The sequence below is a fragment of the Desmodus rotundus genome, chromosome 1 (assembly GCF_022682495.2).
Source record: "Desmodus rotundus isolate HL8 chromosome 1, HLdesRot8A.1, whole genome shotgun sequence".
Lineage (NCBI taxonomy): Eukaryota > Metazoa > Chordata > Mammalia > Chiroptera > Phyllostomidae > Desmodus > Desmodus rotundus.
The window spans coordinates 110,342,898-110,367,995 of record NC_071387.1 but is presented as its reverse complement, the minus strand read 5'-3'; the positions used below and the strand labels follow the sequence as shown (position 1 = coordinate 110,367,995).

Here is a 25,098-nt window from a genome sequence, read left to right as displayed (position 1 = left end):
CCCGGAAGCGGCCTCCAGCCAATCGGGAAGCCCACGTGGGGAGAACGTAGTGACCGCGCGAGCTAGAGCGCCGCCAAAGCTCTCTCCTACATCAGGCTTCTTCTACTTGGAGGACTTTGTCCGCCCAGCGAGGTGAGCGGCTTCAAGCACGCCCTGCAAGAAGGGAGGTACATAGGGCCTACCCTATTCAGTTTTAAGGGTCCCAGAGAAAGAACGGGACATCCGGGGTGCTAAACGGTGGCTGGGTTCCTCGAATATTAACTTCTTCGGAGTCAAAGCATGCCTTTGTCAAACTGAAGAACCTGCTGCGCTGTACATTAACTCACACCCTCAGACAGATGAAGTGGGCAGGGGATTCAAACTAGACAGCTTGCCCCAAGAAACTGAGCTCTATATCCACTGCACTATCCTCAAGGATAATTTTATCCTCACGGAAACAGGTTTCCCAAGCAACTCACCCAAAAACCTCTGTATGATGATACTGGGATGAGAAATCAAAGCGCGAGAGGAGATAGTTCCCATGGGGCGTTAAGCCCTTTAACTTAAAATGTTAAAGGAGGTACAGGAGCCAGACCAACAAAGTAGCAAAGGGCCTTACAAGCACAAAGAACAGCACGAGGCAAGGTATGGAGGATTGGGCTGCAGAGGAAAAGAGGGACAGGACCTCCGCTCCGTCTTTAAAGGAAAATGTTGCAACCTTTGGAAACCCATCAAAAGTACCTTGTATCAGTTGCAGCACCTTGTTAAGTATAAGATAATGTTAAAATAAGTAACTGTCTTAATGCTCTCTCCATATGGCCCCACTGTTGCTTCCTTCACTGACTGCTTTAGGGTTCCTGCAGAATGTTGGGCAGAAATCATCAATGACTGAAGAGCAGCAGAAATTGCACCCTAGCTCAAGAAGATACTACAAGACAGCTGTTTAAGTGGGAATTTCTTCCTCTCCACCCCCAAAGGAAAAAATTAAATCATAGTCTACTGACATTCTCATGCACTGTCAGAAGCATAACTGTACTGTTAAAGCAATTTAACAACTATTCTTTCATTTTTTAAAAGTTTGATATGTACAAAAGAATGTTAATGTAAATTACAAAACATAATGAGTATCTATAAATGTACCACCCAATTTATGAAAAAGAAATTAACCTGTATTATTGCAACTTCCTGTGGGCTCCTCTTAGATTTCACCTTCTCTCTGCTTCCTTCCAAAAGTAATCACTATCCTGATTTTTAAAAATCATTTTCTTGTCTTTATATAATTACTATATATATTCAGATAATACACTACTTTTCCTTGTCTTTGAACTTGATAGTTATTTCCTTGCTATATTATACTGCTGCTTATTTGCAATTTGTTTCTAGACTCCATCCCTGTTGTATGTAGTTGTATTGTATGAATACACCATGATTTATATATCCATTTTCCTATCACCAGCATTTGGAGTGTTTCCTTTCTCCATCCCCACACTCATTATGTAATTTCTATGACTTGTATACTCTGTACCCTGTGTGTAAGAATTGTTTTTATGTAGAATTGTTGGTTTGAAGGATACAACAGTCAAAGAACTTTCTGAAGTTGTGCCATTATATACTTCTAGTAGTGTCTTCTCCTTAAGCTTGAGCACAGATCCTTCCTTATTTTTCCAAAGCTTAAGACAAGGTTGCCATGTTTGAAAATGTTATCAATGGAAGTCTGATTTGTGAGAAAAATCGTAAAACTAAATAGCATACTTCAGTGTTGGAAATCTTTGGTCATGTCCCATCATTGGGGATCCTCTCCTCAGTTACCCAGTTCCATGGGCCAACTCACCTTGCCAGGAAAAAAGCCTTCTTTATCAGTCTTGTCTTCCAGATCAAATCAAAGAAAATAAAGACCCCAGACACACTCCAAAAACCAAAACAACAAAACAAACAAGCATGCTGTCTACAAAGATGAAGCCTTGCCCTCATTGTAGTCCTTTTTACCTCACTGTGCATTACAGCTGTTCATAATTGTTCTGAGCTGCTTCATTCCAGGATGAATTTTTGCTTTACTTTCATATACCCAGAGGACCTATTAAACTGTTTTTTCAAAAGAGCACCCTTACCCCAGAGATAAATTTTACAATCATCCCTAGAGTAGTTCTGTTGGTTAAACCCTCTTGGCTTGAAAGTAACAGAAATCATTTCAAGCTAGCTTAAGGAGAATCTAAGGACACAAAGATACTTTAAGGCATCAGAAAAGAATCTCTCATTGTCCAAGTTTGGATCAGGTGCCCTTCTCTAACGCAGTCTAGAGAGATGAGGTCATATTGTAGCAAATGGCTTCCAATGAATCTTCACTGTATGAGGAAGGGTCACTATAAATGCTCAACAAATGGTTTAAGCACTTAAATGACAGGAGGAGCCAGAGCAACAATTTCTAAATAGTAAAACCAAAAGTAGACATCCCATTTGTTCCTCTTCTCTTTCCAAAGAGTCAATGATTATGAGTCAACTATCTTTATAAAAACTCCATTCATTGGTGAAAGATCTCATTAAAGTATATATACACATCGTGTGTGTGTGTGTGTGTGTGTCTGTACAAACCATTAATTTAGAACCTTCCAAGTATTACAGAGCAGTATAACGCAGAGTTTCTCTGCCTTGGTAGTATTGACCTTTGGAGCCATATAATGTTTTTTGAAGGTAGGAGGGTGTCCTGTGTATTGTAAAATGTTTAGCAGCATCTCTGGCCTCTGCCCAGCAGATGACAGTAACATTCCCCTCCTCCCAATTGTGACAAGTAAAAATGTCTCCAAATGCCAAATGGCCCCTGGGGGGTAATATTGATCAATTTAAAAGCCACTGGCATAAAACATGGACTTAGTAAACCTTTAGTCCAATTAAAGACACAAAACATTTGAAACAATTAGAGAACAAAAAATGAAACTACACAAAATTATATTGCGAACAGTCATAACATTTCAATTTTTCATTTAATAATCTTGGGGGAACATAGAAAAAATCACCTACCACTTTATTCTGCTGGAAAATAATGGTGGTCATATACAAGAGCCTCATGTTTAATGAGGTGTTTAATGCTATTTGGAATGTTTTTCAAATTTTTACCAGAAGGATGATACAGATAAAAGTAACTTAACTTTCCTCCCACCCCCAAGTTCTTAGAAAGCAACTGTATCTGACTGAAGTTGTGAATCAGTAACATATTTCCTATTGTTTTATTGGCACAATTTCAGAAATTAGCTTTATGTGTCTTTCTAATTGGCTTTGGTTTCTAAGGACCAACTAATCTCCACTTTATCTGTTCCTACAGGCTTTCAATCTAGTAGTTCACATCTACATTAATCTATTCAACAAATGTCTATTGAGCACCTAGGTACCAGGCCCTGTGCTGTGCATTTGGGGATATGTGGTCAGCAAGTAATACTAACAATTCTTGCCCTCATGGAGTTCACCATCTAATGAGAGAAACAGACATTGATCAAATGTGAATTTAACAAATGTATTAAGCCCTTAATACATGTGGTGCTATGTGGTTCTAAAATGGGCAGAAGTTACCTCTTCCAGGGAGCTCAGGGACGTTTCCCTAATAAAGTGATAAATTGAGTTGAAATCTAAGAATCACTAAGGGTAAAGGGATGAGGCTAAGGGATGGTGGTGGCTGAGATGAAGAGGATCAGTTGAGAAAAGAGCCTAAATGGGAATCTTAAACTAAATAAATGATTGGGAATTCGTTTTTAAGGCCAATATTCCTTGTCCTTCTTTATAGTCGAATTATATTAGTCCTTTTGCAGAGCAAGACAAAAAGATACAGCAATCTAAACTGAGTGGATGTTAAGTTTTAGAAGTATTATTTAACAGAAATTCACCATGGTATAATCTGATAGTGGTACTGGAAAGTTCTGTCCATATAAAATCATTTAACTAAAAATTAAGTTCTATAGCAGAGGATAAAGAACACCCTAAAACTATATTTAGTTGAATGATCCATTAAAAATAGTATGGCGAATCCATAGTGTATGATATAAATGCATGTTAAGGAGGAAGAATTGCACAGTAGGAAGAGCATTAAACTCTAGAGCAGTGCCCTGGCCAGTGTTGCTCAGTTGGTCAGAGCATCCTCCTGTAGACCAAGAGGTCACGGGTTCCAATTCCCAGTCAGGGCACATACCCAGATTGTGTGTTCAATCCCTGATGTGGTGTGTACAAGAAAGCACCCAATTGATGTTTCTCTCTCTCTCTCAAAGCAATGAAAAAATCTCCTTGGGTGAGAATAAAAATATAAATGAATAAATAAACTCTAGAGCAGTATGCCTTGACCCAGCTTAGAGGATTAAACTAGCAGCTCACCAATTTCTACCCAACTCAGAAACAAGAACTGTAACAGGGTGCAGCCAAGAGGGGGGCCCCAAATAGGGATTTGTAATGGGGTCCAGAAGAGCTTGGAGATAACTGGCTCCACACCACAGGGCCACACCAGCCCGGAATGCTGGCAGCTGTGCCCAATTGTGGGAGGAGCCGGAAATGGGGCTGCAGAGCAAGATTGGCGCTGGGATTCAAACCCAAGTGCGGCAGCCATTTGGCGTATCTTTTTGGGACCTTGCATCCTTTCGGAGGCCATGCGGTTTTGGCAGAGTGAGGACCACACAGCTTTGGAAATGCTCCCTTTTTGCCACGTGGATGGTGCTGAGAGCCTGAATCACGGACTTCTACTTCTTTCCTGAGATAGGGTACCCCAGACTGGGCAGAGGGAGAAGGAAAGACTGTGTGCGTTTTGGGGTAAAGAACTTCAGTCTGTGTAACTTTTAAATAAATAATAATTCCTTTCCTTTTCACCAATCTCTGGCATTGAGACTTGTCTTTCCTCTGGCAGCAGGTAAAGCGAACCTAGTATGGGGGAGAAACCCCCAGAGAAAAAAGGGGGGGGGTCTTTTATATCATTCAGCCCTCTCCGGTCTGTTCTGTAACAGAACCAGAAAAATATTTTTTCTCAGGCTGATCAAACCAGACTACTGCTGAAATAAGTCCTTAATTACTGCCCATTTCTACTTCTCCAAAAGTACTACATCACTTTGTTAATCATGACTAATGGCCCCCATGCCATTTTGTCCCACAAAGTCAAGCTATGAGTGAGCATAAGATTATGGGGAATTTACACTGCGTTTGTGAACTGTAGTGTTGGAAGCATTAGTTGTACAACATGCGATCCATAATTGAACTCAGAAAGGACGACTTATGCAGAGAATCATTTTTGTGTTCCCTGTAGTGCCTAGCATTTACTATGAGCTAAATTAAAAAATATATCAATGTAATCACTTTTTAGTAACTCAGTTTTAGAAGTCTTGAGTAAGACCAAATATGAAAATGAGACTCTTTGAGTACTGTTATTTTAAAGCTAAGTCAAAAATACTTCAGTGTATTTTTTAAGTTGATTTGAGAGAGAGGATAGGGGAGAGTGAATAATTGATTTGTTGTTTCACTTACTTATGCACTTATTGTTTGATTCTTCTATGTGCCCTGACAAGGGATCAAACCCACAACCTTAGCTTGTCAGGTTGATGCTCTAACCAGCTCTAACTGAGCTACCCAGCCAGGGCTTACTTCAATGTATTTTATATTTCCTGACGGAGAAACCAGAGAGAGAGAGAGAGAGAGAGAGAGAGAGAGAGAGAGAGAGAGAGAGAGAGATGATTCCAGCCTTTAAGGAGCTTACAAATCTGTAAAATCAGATTTAACTGCACATTAACAACTTTAGAGAAACTTTAAAAAGGAGCAAGAAAGCAAAGGTACAGAACAAGATGTACAGTATCCTACTACTTACATTTTCTTTAAAAAGCACACACACATATATATGTATGTTGGGTTTCACACACTCTCAACAGCTACATCAGACACTGACAACGATTGGGAAAGGGTGGTGGAAAGGGCTGTGCAAGACTGGGGGGTTAGGGGTTGGAGGAAGACTTACTTTTCACTGTATAGCCTTTAGCACTATTTCACTTAAAAAAAAAAACTATGTTCATGTACTACCTTTAAAAAATTAAAATCTTCTGGTAGTAAGGGAAATGTAAAATGCTTCCATATCTTTTCTGAGCTCAAATTCAAACCTCTAAGATGATGTTATTTTAACAAGGCAATCTACAATGCAGTGAAATGATAATTATACTGATTTATTGGAAAGAGGATGCAAACTCAGGGTCACTAACCAGCTATGCAATTTTAAGTAATTCACTTATGATTTTTGTTTGTTAGTTAGAGGAGAGAGGGAAGGGACTAAACGACCTTTGGGGTTCTCAAAGTCAATGGACAATTATTAGTAGCTGATTGGTTCATAACTATTCATTAGGTCCAAATTTATTATTGCTTAAAAACATTTATTAAAGAAACATTTATTACGTTATAAACAACCAAAATGCCCATCAATAGGAAACAAGTTAAATTATGATGCAGCCACTGAGTGTAATATGATGTGTTCATATGATCTTTAACATGTTAAATGAAAAAAGCAAGGTGCTGAGCAGTATGTAAAAAACATACTTATATATAAAGTACTTACATGAACATGTAAATACTTTATATATAAAGTTAATAATGTATAATTAATATATATTATATATAATAAAAGGATTTATAAGAAACTAAGAACATTATTTGTCTATCAGTTGCCCTGTGCCAGTAATAAAACTTAAGTATGTGCCATTTATGCTCCTAAAATTTTGTAATATGGAAACATATTACCTAGCCAAAAATTAAAATTTGAAGATCTATCCACCCTATAAAAACAATTCTTTTTTTTAAAGATTTTATATATTTTTAGAGAGGGGGAAGGGATGAAGAAAGAGAGGGAGAGAAACATCAGTGTGTGTTTGTCCCTTGTGCACCCCCAACTGGGGATCTGGCTTACAACCCAGGCATGTGCCCTGACTGGGAATCCAACCTGTGACCCTTTAGTTCACAGGCCAGCGCTTAATCCACGGAGCCACACCAGCCAGGGATGTATTAACCTTTCTGGTAGCTAATGAGGTCACAAAGTATCCTTAAAATTAAGCAGCTGAATTTTCAATGTCCATTCTGTAGGAATTGTATTAACTTACATCTCCCAGAGTATGTGAGACATTATTTTGCATTTGGAATGTTGGAATGCTTTCACAGAAGAAGTATATTTTAAAAAACAACTTATTTTATAACAAAGTTCATTTGGAATGGCATAATTTATTATGGTTTAAAGTTCTGGCAATAAATAACTTTATTATCTGAAGCTGGAACACTCTCCCCAGCCCTGAAACATGTATACTTGGCAAAGGCAGTCCAGCAAGTCTGCTGGTCTGAGGTTTACAAAATGAGACTAGTATAAGTATTCATGCTTTTATAAAGTTGGCACTTAAATCTGTAGAAACATTGGTGAGTTCTGGAAAGAAAAAAAAACAATTTTTATTTGAGATGACACTTATAAACATAGACTGGAACAAAAAAATTAGAGTTGTTGATTTTCATTTCTCTCTCTCTGAAAGAAAGACGTTAAATAGAGAAAAGTAACCCGCTGACTAACCTAGGGCATTACAACCCAAGTTACAATTAATGGGCTTAAGAAAAAGGCTCATTAATAACTTTAACTTGGAAGGAAAGCTTATAACATAGACCTTATAACCTGAACCTCAAAGTCCAAGCTGGGGCATAAGCTTCCACCCCTGCTACTCCCAGAGCACGAAGAGCCCACCTGTCTGGCCAGCAGACTGCTCAGGGCCTGAGCATCACCACCTACACATTGTAAGCTCCACTGATGGCAAGTGCCAGGCACCAAACAATGAAATCTCAATCTGGGAGTCAAGAGACTCTGCAAATCACCTGTCCTCAGGCCAGCAGACCAAGATGAGATGGCCAGGTTCTCTGAGAAGAGAGAACAGCACCCTCAGATCTGGGTGTCACTCTGGGGCAGAGGGAAATACACTGTGTAGGCTGCAGGCCTAACTGGCCAGGCCCCTCTTCCCTCTCCCTCAGGCCAGCTGTTCTTGGTCAGGTGCATGGATTCAGCTGATGCAACTGGAGTCAAAGTAACTGCACCCCGGGCAAATCGGGGAGCAGGAGTTTTCTTTCTTGTTATATAAGCAACTATATAATATCCTTGATTTTGCTTTTTGACCCTTAGAGCCTAAAATATTTAGTATCTGGGCCTAAATAGAAAATTTGTCAATGCCTGTTTCATTTATTTTCTAAAGTTATAATAGACATTTATTTAAGCAATATATTTGCAGCCCAGATGATTCTAAATTGTACATTTCAGCTTTAACCAACATCATTAAAATACTGAGGGCAGATGCTTCCACAGATTTTGATTACATGATTATTTCTTTGCCCATTCTTCTCTTCCTTTCCTTTCCTGAATAACCTCTTTCACATACGGTTCGAGGTGGGATATTTTGTTCACTACTCTTTAGGCAAAATCTGCTGCCTCAGGGACAGGTCCAATGCTCTCAATGTGAAACACCCTGTCGTTATACAGGTTGTCGGGAAGCCTTCTTATGGCTTCTTTTAATCATCGTCCACAGGTATTGTATCTTTTCGCATTACCCTCAGTTTACTGAATCCCGCAATGTTGTGATACCATTTCAGAACACCCTCTAGCCACAGGGTTTATGCCATAACAGCAGGTCTGCTCTCCATTTGACCCAGGGCTGAAGCGTTTCCTACTGGGTAAGTCTAAGGGGGCCTAAACCTCTGTTTTAGGTAAATATTTATCTTATAATCATATAGAGAAATATTTCATAACATTTGATGTTTACTCTACCTGATGTCATCTTTGCAGCAAATAAAGTTCTGTACAAGTAAATAAACAACACCTGAAAGTGTTTTCCCAGATGAATACCCATGGAGCCTACACTTAGTTTAAAAACTGTTGTTAACATCTAAAAGGTCTGTTTTCAGCTTAGAACTGGGAGAGACCTTGGCAATTATTCTCTAATTATTGGCCTATTGTCATTATGTACTTCATAACAGAGCCCACAAGTGGAATTAAGAACACAAAATACCCTGCTTAAAAAAGCCTTCAAAGGTTGGTCTCAGTTGGTACCCTTTGCCCTTTCTGACTCTCTCTCTCTAACCTCTGAGTCTCAAGCACTCTTGCCCATAGCATTAGGCTATCTTTTCCCAAATGTGTCCCCAACAAGCCATGGACTATTACACGTCTGTGCCTTTCTGTTGATGCTTTTCCCTTTGCATGGAATGTTCTTCCCATCTTCTTCATCCAGTGAACAACTACTTTAGGATCCAACTCAAAAATCTCTCACCCATCACACACCCATATTCTGAAAGAACTTTGACTAGACGTGTTACACTACACTGTACCAGTTATCCCTAGGTCTCTTTCCCTTGATAAACAGCTCTTGGAGAGCAGGGACATCTCATTTAGCTCTGAATCCCCAGTGCCTAATGTAATGCCTGGCAGTTGCTAGCCATTCAGTAAATGTCTGGTCAATGAATTAATTATTTAAAAGGCATTGCATGGCTCTTCCTATCAAAAACAATTCTTCCACTAAGAATTAGGCAGGCATCAGCCTCCTCCTTCTCCTTTTTGTCTAAAAGTGTCTCCTCTTTAGAGCCATTCATTTGTTGCACATTGCTGTTTCTCTCCCTCTTTCTCCCTCCCTCCCTTCTCTCTAAAAAAGTAAAATTTTTTTTAAAAAGCCATTCCTTTGAGTTAAAGAACTAAGTCTATAAGCTTTCTGATGGCAAAATCAGCATTCTAATTATTTCAATCATATATTTCACCTGAAAGAATAGAATTAATGGGAACAAATTAATAATCTCATTCACTAATACTAAATCCTTTCCTTCTGGATTTATTTTGGCTGGCTAGTGTTTTGTTCCTTTTGTCTTTTTTTTTTTTTTAATAGAAATAAACTACCACCTTCCTTTCAGGCAGAACTGCCACCTTCCACTAAGTAGCCAAAATGACTAACACAAAGGGAAAGACAAGAGACACCTGCTATGCATTCTCTAGGCCCTTTAGAATACAGAGTTGATCCTTTGGCCACATACATCAGAATCTTCAAGAAAGGTGATATTGTAGACATCAAGGGAACAGGGCACTGTCCAAAAAGGAATGCCCTACAAATGTTACTAGGACAAAACTAGAAGAGGCTACCATGTCACTAAGCATACAGTAGGCATTGTTGTAAACAAGTTAAGGGAAAGACTTGCCAAGAGAATTAATGTACATATTAAGCATATCAAGCACTCTAAGAGGTAAGACAACTTCCTGAAATGTGTGAAGGAAATGATCAGAAAAAGAAGGAAGCCAAAGAGAAAAATATCTGGGTTCAACTGAGGCGCCAGCTTGCTCCATCCAGAGGATACTTTGTAAGAAGGAATGGGAAGGAGCCTGAGCTGCTGGAACCCATTCACTATGAATTCATGACATGGTAAGTGTAAAAAAAAAAAATCTCTGTACTGTTAAAAATAAATAAATAAACAAATCACTGAGTGTATTTCATTTCATTTCAGAGTCCCAGTGTCCAAAGTGTCCAAAGCCAAAGGCATCAAAATGCTTTGCCCATATAGATTATTTTTGTGATATATATATATGTATGTCTGTGTGTGTATATACGTACATACATACACACATACCTACAGAGAGTGTATCTATAGTCTCTTAAAGGAGAATTGATGAAAACTGTAAGGAAATTAAGAGTTTGACTTCCACTTTATATTCAGTTGTATTCCATACTGAAAATGAAAACAACCAATATGAAACCCATATGAAATAAAGATGAACACCTCCTTAGTATTTTTGAGCAATGAAGAGCATTAACAATCTCCAAAGTATTGCTCTGCCCCATATCCTTCCCCCCATCCCTCAAAGAGCAAGTAACTTAGAGAACAAAATTAGAAAGACCAGGAATCTGATACTCAACAATATATACTATTATGACAGCACTTAACTCACCGAGAAGCAGGGTCTCCAATTTTGACAGCCGCATGGTCTTTTCTACCTTTCTTATTGTCAAGGAGTTGGAAAGTTAAGCAGAATTCATCTTCAATAGCCTTAACCATAAAGCCCATTAAACAGGTTAGCACAAAGTGTCTTGTGATTAGTAGGAAGCACATGTGATTTAGTACAAATAAGAAAATGTCCAAACTTCAAAATTGTTTTGATTCAATTATACAGTAACTTTTACCTTTAAGTTGACTCATGTAAAGTGTTCTTTTTCTTAAATAAATGTTTTTCAAAAAGCAACCAAGATATCATAAACAGAAAAACCAGTGTTGCTTGGCGTAAGGTAAGTAAAAAGCAACACTTTTTATCCATGAAATGACTGCTAACACAAATGGTATCAAATCCTAGCTGGGGACAGGGGCACTTGTTGCCTACCAAAACAGAGGTATTAGAGATCACTAACCCCCAAACTAAGGACATTCTCTTTTACATAATCAATCACAAAGACTGAGAATGAATTGAAAAGAGAATAACTTTCCCACAGGAGGGCTCATTGCTATTTAATGCTGTGTCCATGTACCACCTAAAATCATCTTGTTTCGAAAACACTGCAGTCCCCCTTCTCATACCTTAGAACTCCAAGAAGAAATGTAATTCCACTCTCTCCTAACTGGGCTGAAATAAAATAAAGTGATTGCACTAGTATCTTGTAGATTAGGTAAAACCTTGTATCTCAGGGAACTAGGTTTCAAAAACCTACCAAAGTTCCAAAAATCTAATCCCTGAGGGAAAAAGCTACTTCACCTCCACTAACTTAATTTTGTTGAACAGAAGGAGGTAAGGAAATGGCTAGAACATATACCTGGAAATGATCAAGAAATAATGTAGGTGAAGATTCCCCCCAAGACAGTTACTTGGCAGAGGCCTGAGCATCTGGTTCTGTACTAAGGAAGGGGACCGTTCTCAGCCATGGGGCGGGGCGCACTTTCATGGGCAATGACTGCTGGGCCTCAGTAGCTAGAGCCAAGGATGTGGGAAGCTGGGACACAGTGTCAGGGACTTCCTGACTTAGCTCCTGGCCAGCTGGGGGCTCTTGGGCATGTGAAGACTGGCTGAGAGCAATCTCTTGAACTAAAGCACTGCTCTTGGGTGCCTGCTGGGTGTCATGCAGGGTGTCCTGGACAGCCAGAGTGACCTGCGGGTCCACAGATTGGTTCTGAAAAAATGGGGCTGGCAGAAGCTGGATCAGGGAGATCTGGGTAGCTAGAGCCTGGGCTTGGGCAGCCTGAACAGCTGGAGGCTGAGTTTGAGAGGCGGGAGAGATTCTGGAAATGGCTCTCTGAGGCTACAGGGACCTGGAGATGGCTCTGTGCAGCCACAGACACCAAGGGGTGGATCTGAGATGCCATGGGGGCTGCAGTCTGGATCTCAGAGGCCAAGGTGTCCAGAGGCTGCCCTGTAAAGGACAAGGGGACAGCAGGCAGGCTTGTAGAGGCAAGAGTGACCGGAGGCTGGCTCATAGAGGCCAACGAAACTATAAGTAGGCTCTTAGAATAAAGAAGAGCTGGAGGCTGACTGGTAGAGGACAAGGGGACCACAGGCAGGCTCTTAGAGGCGAGAATGGTGGGAGGCAGAGGCCGGTCCAGGGGGGATGGAGTGAACTCTAGCTGCATCAAGTGGGTCACTGGTCGTCCAGTCTCGGGGCCCAGAGGACCACCATCAGGGCCTGGGGCACAAACTCCTTCTGAACTTTTGGCAGCTTCCGGTTCCAGGCCCAGATTCTCTCTGCCAAAGCCTTCGGCATCGCCACTCTCCTTGACATTTCTCATTCCGCCTTTGTCCTGGTCCTCCTTTGGTAGCTGTTTTTCTTCTTGGCCTGTGCGGGTCATACTCAGAAGAGAAGGGGTCCTTTGGAGGTGCCTCCTGAGGCGCCGCCCGGGCCGGAGCTGCCCCCAGGTGGTGGAAAAGGTGCGGATGGTGAAAGTGAAGCTGGGGCTGCCAGTCTGGTTTAGCGCGTTCACCACGGTGGCGGAGGGCACGCAGTAGAGGCTTTTCTAGGCCTTGTCAGGAGTCAATTCGATGTTGCCTGTGTACCAGAAGACCCACCAGAGGAGGCTGAAGAAGATGATGATGGAACCCAGGTAGAGGAGCAGGTCGTAGAAGAGCAGGTCGGTGAAAACCCCAGTGAACAGCACCATCGCGCCCACCGTGTCGAAGACCACGCCCAGCCAAAAGAAATGCCGGCAACGGCCCAGGCCGGTCCGCTTCCTGGTCTCCACGACGGAGTTCGTTGAGACCTCCATGACCTCCCACTGTCGCTGGCACCAGGTCCGCAGAGGTTATTGGTTGCAACGCGCAGCGGAGAGCGGAACGTGGCCATTGAATCCCCGTGGCAACGGCGCGGGTGAGCCTCCTAGGGGGCGGGGCCAGAGAAGGGGAAGACCAGGCGGCCTTTCGCCCGCCGGAAGGAAACAGGGTGCCGCCCAGAAGCGGCACCGCCGCGAGGTACGGCCCCCCGCCCGCGCCGCCGCCTGCTCCGCAGGCGCAGTTTCTCCTTTCAGTGCGCTCGCGTTTTCGCCGCGTGCACCGAGCTCGGGTGTCTGGCGTTGGGCTTCGAGAATTTGACTCTTGAGTACCTTGGTTTCTGAATTGTCAACTTTCCTCCGCCCACACCCGGCCTCCCAAAACCAGTGAGAGATCTTGAAGAACAGCAAATGGCAAGGACCCTCCTCTAGTAGCGCCCCCTGGTCAGCGAGTACAGCTTGCTCTTCTGAGGACTTAATAGTTTTCCTTTATTTTTGTGAAGAAGTGGCTAGGTTAGGGTCTGTTGTTAGAAGGTATTAATTCCAGTTCTGTGTATTTGCCCGGTAGTGACTGGACTATTGCAGACCTAGAGGTGAGTTCTTGGAGGTTTACCAGCCCTCTCCAATTTCTTCCCTTTTATTTTTACCACGTTTGTTGACCTGTCTGGCCAGATCGTTGGATATACTTAAACGATTGATTTTCTCACTATTTCTGACAGTAAAATAGGGAAACTGTGTAAAAAAAAAAAACAGAAAAGCTGACTGGAGCATAAAAACTGCAATAGCTTAAAAATGAGCATTTCAAATTAGAGTAGGGCGCAGGATTTACCTGCTTTCATTCAGGTTATAATATTAATGAAAAGTCATAGGCCCTCAATTCTAAAGATGGAATTTTTAAAAAATCTTTTTAAATATTAGAATGGACAGATTTACAGGAAAGTTGTAAAGATATTATACAGAGTTCCTCTATACTTCCAAACACTCAGTAATTGCCTTTGCTTTTTTTAAAAGATATTTAAAAAGACTTATTTTTTAGAGAGAGGGGAAGAGAGAAGGAAAGAGGGAGAGAAACATCCATGTGTGGTTGCCTCTCGGGGTCCCCAAGTGGAGACCCAGCCTGCAACCCAGGCGTGTGCCCTGACTGGGGATTGCGCTGGCGACCCTTTGGTTCACAGGCCAGTACTCAATCCGCTGGGCCACGCCAGCCAGGGTTATCCTTTGTCTTTTAAAATACATTACAAAGTCCCTTACTTGTTTTTATAGGTGCTTATAGAAGTTTAGGAAGCAATGTTTTATGACCTTTTTGAACCAATCAGTAAGACTACTTCTGAACCTGGGTACCTTTGAAACATGCTAAGGGGTACCTGATGTCACAAGATAAATTGTGGTCCATCTTCCTACTATGTCAATTTTCCTTAATAGTAAGTACTTTAAAACATTAATATTGCAAAAACAAACATATTATGGAATAGATTCTAAAATGAAAAAGTGGGAATTGGGGCCTAAGTGCCCATGCTATAAGTTTATTCCGTATAAGCTACTCAGGAATGTTAATGTGCCGGTCTACACAACGCTTTAGTGTATTTAAACATGGTACGTCTTCCAGGAACCTCAGTTTCTTAATGATTAGAAATTTGAGAAATTTTCATATGAGATATTTCTTTTTATTTTCTTAATATTTATATTTTACTATGTTTTTGTACATTAAGCATGGGGATATTATGGAGTAGAATAGAAAATGCATATACATTTAATATAATAAAACACACACCTTTGCACTGTATCTCCAGCATAGGGGCTTGCTTTCTTTGTTAAGAAATTCCATCATTGTGTTGGAGAAATAAAACAATCCTTCCAACCAAAGACCCCTTTATACCAAGACAAAAGAGAGGGAGAGAACACAATTTATCATTGATTAAGCATTAGTAGTTCTGTGTGCTTGAAAGGTAGCATGAAATCTTTGTGTTACCTTTATCAGGATATACCTCTTGAAGGATTTGCCTATTGATTTGGGGACTAACTTGGTATACTCTCAATAGTGAGTTAACTCTCTTTGTAGTCCTGACTGCTTTGCTGAACCTTCTCTAGAAACAAACTTGTAGAGAAATATGCCATCACTGAACCTTTCATTGTCTGGAGTGTTCCCATGGGTTTTATTCTTTCCTTTCTCTTATAATATTTTAGAAGATTTATTTACAAAATATCCATTTATTGAGCGAACTGATGACTCCAAATGTTATCATGCCATAATATTTTTTACAGACTCAGGATTGTTTCTGGAGGAAAATCCAAATTTACAGAAAGGAAAACACATTCAGTCAGAAAACAAATACAGAGCCCTGACTGATGGGGCTCAGTGGGTTGGGCTTCATCCTGCAAATCAGTACGTCGCTGCTTTGATTCCAGTTCAGGACACATGCCTGGACTGTGGGCCAGGTCCCCGGTTGGGGGTGTGCAACACCTCTCACACATTGTTGTTTCTCTCCCTCTCTTTCTCCCTACCTTCCCCTCTCCCTAAAAATAAATGAAATCTTAAAAACAGAAAGAAAAGAAAACAAATAGACAAAGTATTGAGACTTTCTAGGGAAGTAAGTGGGGAACATAGCTAGTGCCCAGCCAAGTCACATGGGACCCAGAGGTGAAAGAGAAAATAAATGTACTATCAGTAAATTCACACTCTTACTAGTTTTTAATCGTTAGTTTTTCTACTATGTTAAAGTAGTTGAAAAATGTTGGAAAATTGAAAAATAGGTGTATTAGAACTCACTTTAAGTTTAAATGTAATATTTATACCAATAGCAGAATTTATTGCAAATTTACATTCGTGGTGTTTATGGAGGCAAACATCGACAATATTTTTATAATATCCTTCTTAGTATATCTTGTTTTCAATGGAGAGAATTGCCATGTTTTACAATTTAATTTGTAATTGCTTTACACTTACTGAAACGCATCTTTCATAGGACCCTAACGTTGTGACTGGTAGTATTAAAAAATACATGAAGGCCATTTCCAAATTTAGATAAGATTACATTAAGTAAAATTTGTGAACAAATTTTAGAAGATCAAACCATGATGGTGGCTTTTAAAATATGAATTGTTGATATTGCAGGCTGCTTAAGATAATTAAAGATGAAACTTCAGACTTAAATTGTCAGAATATTTGAGAACTAAATCAGTGGTTGCTTGTTATAAATCAGAAATATCCATTGAAAATAATTTTTGACCAATTAAAATCTGAAGACAGTTTAATTTTTTACATCTCCATTTCAAAGGTGAAACAAGAATGTCTATAATATCCTAATATTTTTAAGTATGCATATTTCTCATAATAACTGATAATTTAATCCAGTGATTCATACATTCCATTTCTTTACTTTTTAAATTTATTTCCTAATTCAGAGAGTATATTCATGTTTTGGTGAAGTTTTTTTTTAATATTTATTTATTTTTAGAGAGAGGGGAAGGGAGGGAGAAAGGGAGAGGAATCAATGTGTGGTTGCCTCTGGTATGTGCCCAACTGGATACCTGGCCTGCAACTCAGGCATGTGACCTGACTGGGAATCCAACTGGTGATTCTTTGGTTTGCAGGCTGGTGCTCAATCCACTGAACCACACCAGCCAGGGCTGGTGAAGTTTTACATGCAACAAGTTACTTGCAAAGTTACTTTCCTTTGCTATAATCAAGGGGATGGGCCTTCAAATAAACATGAACATTTCTATATTGTCAAGTTTTCTCACTGGAGGATTTTTTAATCTTTTAACACTTAATTCAAAATATCTTCCCACACTGGTAAGTTGCGTGAAATGTGTGGTCTGTTTACACCAAGATGCTTGTTGTGATTTTGTCATAGTGTGTTGCCTCATGCGATATTATATTGGGTTGGCCAAAAAGTCCATTTTGCTTTTTCAATAAAATAAAAGATACATTTTTCATTTTCACCAATAACTTTACTGACTTAGATATTTTGAGTATGTTGGCTCTGCAGCTATTGGCTTCTAGTGGGTAGAGACCAGAGGTGCTGTTAAACATCTTCCAATGCATAAGACAGCCCTACAGCAAAGAATTATTTGGCCAAAATGTCAGTTGTACCAAGTAACATCCCCAACCAATTTTGACACGTTCAATCAGTCTCAGCACCTTCTCCACACACTGCACAAAAGGTTTGCATTTCAGTTGCACTTTTACCTTTCTTGAAATAATAAAGCATAATATGCCAAAAATGTGAATTTTCTTCCATCTTCAATATTAAAATGGCTGCACAAAAATTCACAAATTGTGAGAATTTTTTTAAAAACCCACACTGATATGACAGCTGTCACAACACAATCTAACAAAATTGTTTGGAATGAAGTGAAAGACAAATAAGCACCACTAGAGCCATCGTATGGAAAAAACTAAATGAACTTTTTGTCCAACCCAAAATATATTAGTATTGGGTGAATGTTAATTTGTCTAGGAAATGCCTTGATAGCATCTGATCTTGGTATCCATTATATATTCTTATGTGTCTTATAATGTCTTTAGAACAGATACGAGGATAGCCCATCTGATCATTGAATTTGCAAAAAAATTATTTAAGCCCATAAAATATTTTAAGTGGTTATATATTTTAATTTATAGACAAGTTTTGCATATAAAATTAACAGCAGAGCAATGCACAAATGTGGGATAATTGTTTGTGGGGAGGAGATGATGGCTTCTACCCTTGTATATAGCTGCCATAATTGCGCCATTATTATTTTTCTGGCCATAAGCATCTGTATGTCAGTATCATCTTTTTTCCAGTTAATTTCCTAAGCTTATTCATATGGAAATTTTTTCACTCCATAAAGTCAATACATTTTTCTTCTATTGGCATGACAGTACTCTAAATGTGAACGTACACATTTGTATATGATGGATTGTATCATTTACAATCAAAGCAAGAAAGAATGTTTTTCTTCTTGTATTTGTAACAGTATTTCATGTCTAATGAGATTTCCTACTAGAATTATAAATTCCTTTTAAATTCTATTACACAAATAAGGCACAGATCCCTATCATTAGCTACATCGACATTATTAAAAGCTATGAATTCTTCCAAATCTGGAAAGATTCTAGGGTTTAGGCTTCCAATGCTTTAAGAGGTATGTCTTTTTTTTTGCATGAAACAACATCTAAAATCACTGGCAAAATATTCTGCCTTTTTACCCTCTGATTTTATTACTATCTGCTAAGCATCACCTAGGAAACTATCAGTTTGAGTATTTTTAAACCCTTATGTTTTAGAAAACATTATGATGAAATATTGATTCTTTTTTTGTTTGTTTGTTTGGTTTTTCTTTTGTTTTTTTTAAATATATTTATTGATTATGCTATTACAGTTGTCCCATTCCCCCCCCCACTCCACTCCGTCCTGCCCACCCCCCTCCCTCCCACATTCCCCCCCTATAATTCATGTCCATGGGTCATACTTATAAATTCTTCGGCTTCTACATTTCCTACACTATTTTTACCCTCCCCCTGTCTATTTTCCACCTATCATCTATGCTACTTATTCTCTGTACCTTTACCCCCCTCTCCCCCTCCCACTCCCTTATTGACAACCCTCATGTTCTAGTTGTTTGCCTAGTTTGCTCTCGTTTTTGTTTTATGTGTGGTCGTCAATAACTGTGAGTTTGCTGTCATTTTTACTGTTCCTATTTTTGATCTTCTTTTTCTTAGGTAACTCCCTTTAACATTTCATATAATAAGGGCTTGGTGATGATGAGCTTCTTTAACTTGACCTTATCTGAGAAGCACTTTATCTTCCCTTCCATTCTAAGTGATAGCTTTGCTGGATACAGTAATCTTGGATATAAGTCCTTGCATTTAATCTTGGGTAATGTAATTATGATGTGCCTTGTTGTGTTCCTCCTTGGGTCCAGCTTCTTTGGGACTCTCTGAGCTTCCTGGACTTCCCGGAAGTCTATTTCCTTTGCCATATTAGGGAAGTTCTCCTTCATTATTTGTTTCAAATAAGTTTTCGATTTTTTGTTCTTCCTCTTCTCCTTCTGGCACCCCTATAATTCGGATGTTGGAATGTTTCAAGGTGTCCTGGAGGTTCCTAAGCCTCTCATTTTTCCAAGTTCTTGTTTCTTCATTCTTTTCTGGTTGGATGTTTCTTTCTTCCTTCTGGTCCACACCATTGATTTGAGTCCCAGTTTCCTTCTCATCACTATTGGTTCCCTGTACATTTTCCTTTGTTTCTCTTAGCATAGGCTTCATTTTTTCATCTGTTTTTCGAACAGATTCAACCAAGTCTGTGAGCATATTGATAACCAGTGCTTTGAACTGTGCATCCGATAGGTTGGCTATCTCTTCGTTGCTTAGTTGTATTTTTTCTGGAGCTTTGAAGTGTTCTGTCATTTGGGCCTTTTGTGTGTGTGTGTGTGTGTGTCTTGGCACTTCTGTTACTTTAAGGGGCAGAGCCTTAAGTGTTCACCGGGGCGGGATAACGCTGGTCGCTGCGCTGTGAAGCTGTACGTGGGGGAGGGGCCGAGTGGGAGCAATGGCGCCCGCCTCACTCTCCTCCGGATTTCAATCTTTCACTCCGATACCCACAATCAAACTGGGCCCCTCTGGTGCTGGTTCCCGAGTAAGTGGGCCTGTGCACACTCTAGGCCCCTGTGGGTGTCTCCAACAACCTCTCCTGTGAGGCTGGGAGTCTCTCCTGCTGCCGCCCCAACCCCCAGGGGCGCCTTCAATCAGAGGTTTGAGGCTTTATTTCCCCCGAGCTGGAGCCCTGGGTTGAGCTGGAGCCCTGGGTTGCTCAGGCTGCCGTTCGTCCGGTTTATCTGTGGGTGAATATGGTGCCGCAGGGTGCTACCCGCCACTCTGCCTGCCCCACTCTCCGCCACTCTGAGTCTGGCCCTCTGGGTTTATCTGCACGAATGTGGGGCCGCAGGGTCTGCTAGTGCTCGGACTGCCTGCGCCATTTGTCTCACACTCCACCAGTCTCAGTCCCGCCACAGCCACGCGAGTCCTCTCCACCCCGGTGCCCGTCTCCGCCCCTCCTACCAGTCTGGATGAATGTTTATTTTCTATTTCCTTGGTGTCGGTCCCCCTTGCTGTTCGATTCTCTGTCAGTTCTGGTTGTGCGAGGAGGCGCAGTGTGTCTACCTACGCCGCCATCTTGGTTCTCCTTGAAATATTGATTCTTTATGTTCATAAATTGTTTACATTCTTCCAAATTTTTTAATTTAATTCTCACCTGAGGATATGCCTATTGATTTTAGAGAGAGAGAATGAAAAAGAAACATTGATGTGAGGGAAAAACATTGACTGCCTCTCATACATGCCCCAACAGGGGATTGAACCCTCAGCCTAGGTTTGTGCCCTGACTGGGGATTGAACCTGCAACTTTTCTTGCATGGGACAGTGCTCACACCAACAGAGCTACCCAGCCAGGGACATTCTTCCCATCTTTAAATATTTTGTTTTACTTGTAAATATTTAAGTCTTTTGAATTACTGCTCCCCCCCAATACATATGAAAACAAAATAAAGACAAAGATTACTTGGAATAAGAGAGCAAGTAAAAAATGAATCAATTTGCCATTAGAATGTTTTTTTAATAAAACTTGTTTTTGAAAATGTTCGGCCATCATGTGAAATAGATTTTCTAAATTCTGAATCTATCCCTAGTCTAGGGTGACCAAATTATAATAGAACCATTGCAGGACACAGACCAAAAAACCCATTTAATAACATACAATAGATAATTATACTTTAGGTGTTTTTTTTTTTTAACACCAGACTGTATTAAAAAGGCAGTTTAAAGGAAGTACATATTAGTTTGTATTATTTACTTTTCTGTGACAAACATGCTGTTATTTAAACAAAACAACAGTAGGACTAGTTAACAGTGGCAGGAAATCTTAGTAATTTTAGAGCCTAAAAATTATGGGGTTCTCGTATAGGCCCGGAAAATTACAATTCTTCAACCTTTGGGGCTCAGTGGAAGAACTCTGTAAATGGAAGACTCACTACTGGTCATCTTTTATGGAATGGAACAACCACATTTTCTTTTACTTCTTCCACCTTCTTCAAGAAAAGAGTTAATTGTCCCAAAGAAAAACTGTGTGTTCTCTTCTCCAGAATGTTCCTTTCTCTGTTCATTTTTAGTTTAGGTGTGGTACAGTCACATTTTTCATTTGTTTTATGATCAAGTTCTCATTAGTGAAAGGTGTCCCCAGTACAGGGCTCTCTGCCAAGATTGTATCATCTTTTTAAAAACTCAATTTGTCTTTCTGATTCTTCATAAAATCTTTGTAGTTCTTAGAAGTCTTCATAAGCTTTTTATACAGTAAGATACATTTTCTTGTATCACTAAAAGGTTTCTGATAATAGGAACAGCTTCACTTGAGTGCTTTCCGTGTGTAGATACTATGGTAACCTCTTTATTTGAATTGTCATTTAATTCTTACAGCAGTCCTATGAAATAGGTTTTATTATTATCTGTGTTTTATAATTGAAGAAAATGAGAAACGGAGACCAACTTATTCAAGGTCCTATAGCCACTAGGTTGCAAATTGGTGCGTAATGTAGAATAGCATAGTGGACCGGAAGTCAAGAGATAGGGCTTCAAGGCTTACCATGTGCTGAAGCTGCAAATGCTTGAGCAGAGTGCTTAGAAATGGCTTACAGCTTAAGATCGAGAGAGACACAAGATACCAAATTTGTGTTTTAGCTGCTGGAATAGAGGTACACACAAGGGATAATGGGGCAAACCAGCGATAAACAAAGTGAGGCTCTAAATTGTAAGCATGAGGGAAAGGAGGGCCTGCATGGGTAATGGGTCCTTCAGCAAGGTAGTACAGTTGTGTGGGCAAGGAAGAATAAAAACACTGGTAATTAAGAGAACTGCCAGTGGATCGGTTTAGTTGATGTAGGTGTCTGTGGATTTGGGGAAAAGTAGGGTAGAGACACACAAGTGGTGAAATGAAGCTAGAAGGGGTTTGATGGTCAAGGGGTTTATGATATCATGTATAGGTTAGACTTTGTGAGTAAGAGAAAACCACAGAAAAGCCCTAAGCCAGGGAATAATGATCAAATGTAGTGTTTCAGATAGTGCCTTGTTAGAAAGTGGGAAAAGTAGACTGAAGATAGCAAGACTGTCACCAGAGATACCAGTTAATTAAGATTCATGTAGTATTTTAGGAGAGGGGTATTAAGAGGAAGACTGAGACAGCAGTAGTAGGGTAGAGAATTAGTGCCTGACCCCCCAAAAAAGTGTTTAAGAAAGTCGAATTGACAAGGGAAGTCTGAGGAGCTTCTATTAATGGATCACAGCCTGCAGGTTCAATAAGTAAATACATACACACATACATACATACATACATACATACATACATACAAACAAACTGTCCTGAGGTCTCTCTAGCCCAGCAGCTTTCGTAGTCTGAAGGTATACAGTGTGTCCCTTAAATCACAGGCTTGAAGCCTCTGTGAAGTTGGAGACCAACATCTATCTTATTCACCATTGCATTCCTGCTGAAGGATCCTGAAACAAATTTTAAAATAGCTATTACAAAAACTAATCACTATGTCCTTTAACTAATAGAATTAAATTCTGTCATCAGATGTGAGAAGAAAATTCAAGTTATCTTGACTGATATAAGCAAAACATTTTTTAAAAGATTTTATTTATTTATTTTTAGAGAGAGAGGAAGGGAGGGAAAAAGAAAGGGAGGGAAACATCAATGTGTGGTTGCCTATCCCACACCCCCCAACTGGGGACCTGGCCTGCAACCCAGGCATGTGCCCTGACTGGGAATTGAACCTGAGATCCTTTGGTTTGCAGGCTGGTGCTGAATCCACTGAGCCACACCAGCCAGGGGTACAAGCACAATTTTTAAGGTTTAAAATGTTAAAGAATACCCCATCAGAAGTTTTATGAAAGACTGATAAAATTTAAATGATATGTGAGAAGATTTCAAATTCTTCAAGTTGAACTAGGCTTAGAAGAAATTATACTTCTGTTTTTCAATGTTTTTTAGTCACATGATATTTTTGAGTATTTTTTAAGTTTTTTTATGAAAAAAATGCTTGCTTTACTTATCTGATAGCAAAAAGTAGTTCTTATACAAGAACACAGATCAAAGCCTTTCAAGTCAAACAGCACAACCAGCAGTGGATTGTTAAAAAGCCACAATGCCCCGGCCGGGTAGCTCAGTTGGTTAGAGTGCCGTCCCCATATGCCAAGGTTGAGGGTTTGATCCTCAGGGCACATGCAAATATCAACCAATAAATGCATAAATAAGTAGAAAAACAAATCTATACCTATCTGTCTGTCTGTCTCAAATCAATAAATGAAAAAATAAAGTTTATAAAAAGCCATGGCATGTCAGTTCTTTTTTATGAGGTAGGGTCTTGATTGGACAATTATAACAACATACTTTCTTAGAGGAAGCTACTTTCACACTTCAGATTAGTTTTTTCATTTATATATATATTTTTAATTTATTGATTTTTTTAGAGAGACATTGATTTGTTCTAGGTTTTTATGCATCCATTGGTTGATTCTTGTATGTGCCCTGACAGGGGATGCAACCTGCAACCTTGGCACGTCAGGACAATGCTCTAACCAACTGAGCTACCCAACCAGGGCAGTTTCTTTCTTAATTAAGCCAATAATTTAATTATTCACTTATTGGCCAAGAAGGAATGTATGTATATATGTATTTTTAAGAAAGAATTTATGAACCGAGGAAATAGAGCAATTATTTGTTAACTGCCCATGATAGTACCTGTGCTTAAGTTTTGGAAATAGATTTATTTTACACTGATAGTGCCTTTTAGTTGGGAGCCGTTGGTCTCCCTTTTGTTTTACCTACTGCTAAAATACTACGACTAAATGATATGACATACTTTAAGCCAGTGATTATTAGTTCTGCCTACACACTACAATCACTTGGAGAATATATAACGAATACTAATGCCTGGAATGCAACCCCAGAGAGTTTATTTAACTGGTCTTGGGTAGGGCATCAGGTTTTGTGGGGGGGGGTTAATATTTAGGTGAATCTAATGTGTAACCAAAGCTGAAAACCATGGCTTCACATTCCTCAAAGGCCAATTAATAGTTTAGAAGAGTAGAATGACTGTCCAGATTTAAAAATTGAATCTTTATTTTACTTATTTAGTTATTTGTCTTTACACTGCAGGGTACATATATGTTGAGGGCAGGAACTATGCCTTATCTTGATATTCTTACAGCCTAGCATAGAACTTGGCATACAGTCTCTCAATAAAAAAAAATAATAAAATAAATGTTTGGACATGGGATGATGCAAATAGTGGAATTAAATATGTATCCTTTTCAAATGTACTTATTTGTTGGGCTTATGGAACCCTGAGGAGCATCTGGGTCTTGGCTCTATTGATCTCTTCTTTATAGGGGCAGACTGTGAGGGAGGGGAATATATCCTGAGGGGAAAAAAAGCTTTAGCATACTTATAGGCAATAAAATCCTGAGAACAGACAAAAGACATGCTCACCCTTCCCAAGTAGTTTCTGTTTAATAAACAGGGATTATTGTACTGATTTAGTTTATGTTTTCTGGGGGCCACCTAATTTGTGCTCTAGAAGCAAAGGCTGTAATAGCCCAGTCGGTCGTACTTGGACTTTTTTTTTAACCGATGGGTTGGTATAAAGTTACATGGGAGTAGGAATTTTGCTGTTCTTTATTCTAGAGGGCACTGACTCTAGAACTCAGGAAAGGTTTGTACATTGGCTCTAAAGAAATTCGCCCTACACCTGCTTCTTCTGTTGGTTACTTTATTGTGCTACTTACTACCCTAGCTGGTGTGGCTCAGTGGTTGAGTGCCAGCCCATGAAAGAGTCACCGGTTCAATT

At 39.8% G+C, this 25,098-nt stretch overlaps 1 pseudogene; it reads right to left on the bottom strand.

Annotated features, from left to right (window-relative positions):
• Positions 1–7,406: 7,406 nt before the first annotated feature.
• On the bottom strand, positions 7,407–10,931 carry LOC128781485 (cytochrome b-c1 complex subunit 7-like; annotated as a pseudogene).
• Between the last annotated feature and the right edge of the window lie 14,167 nt (positions 10,932–25,098).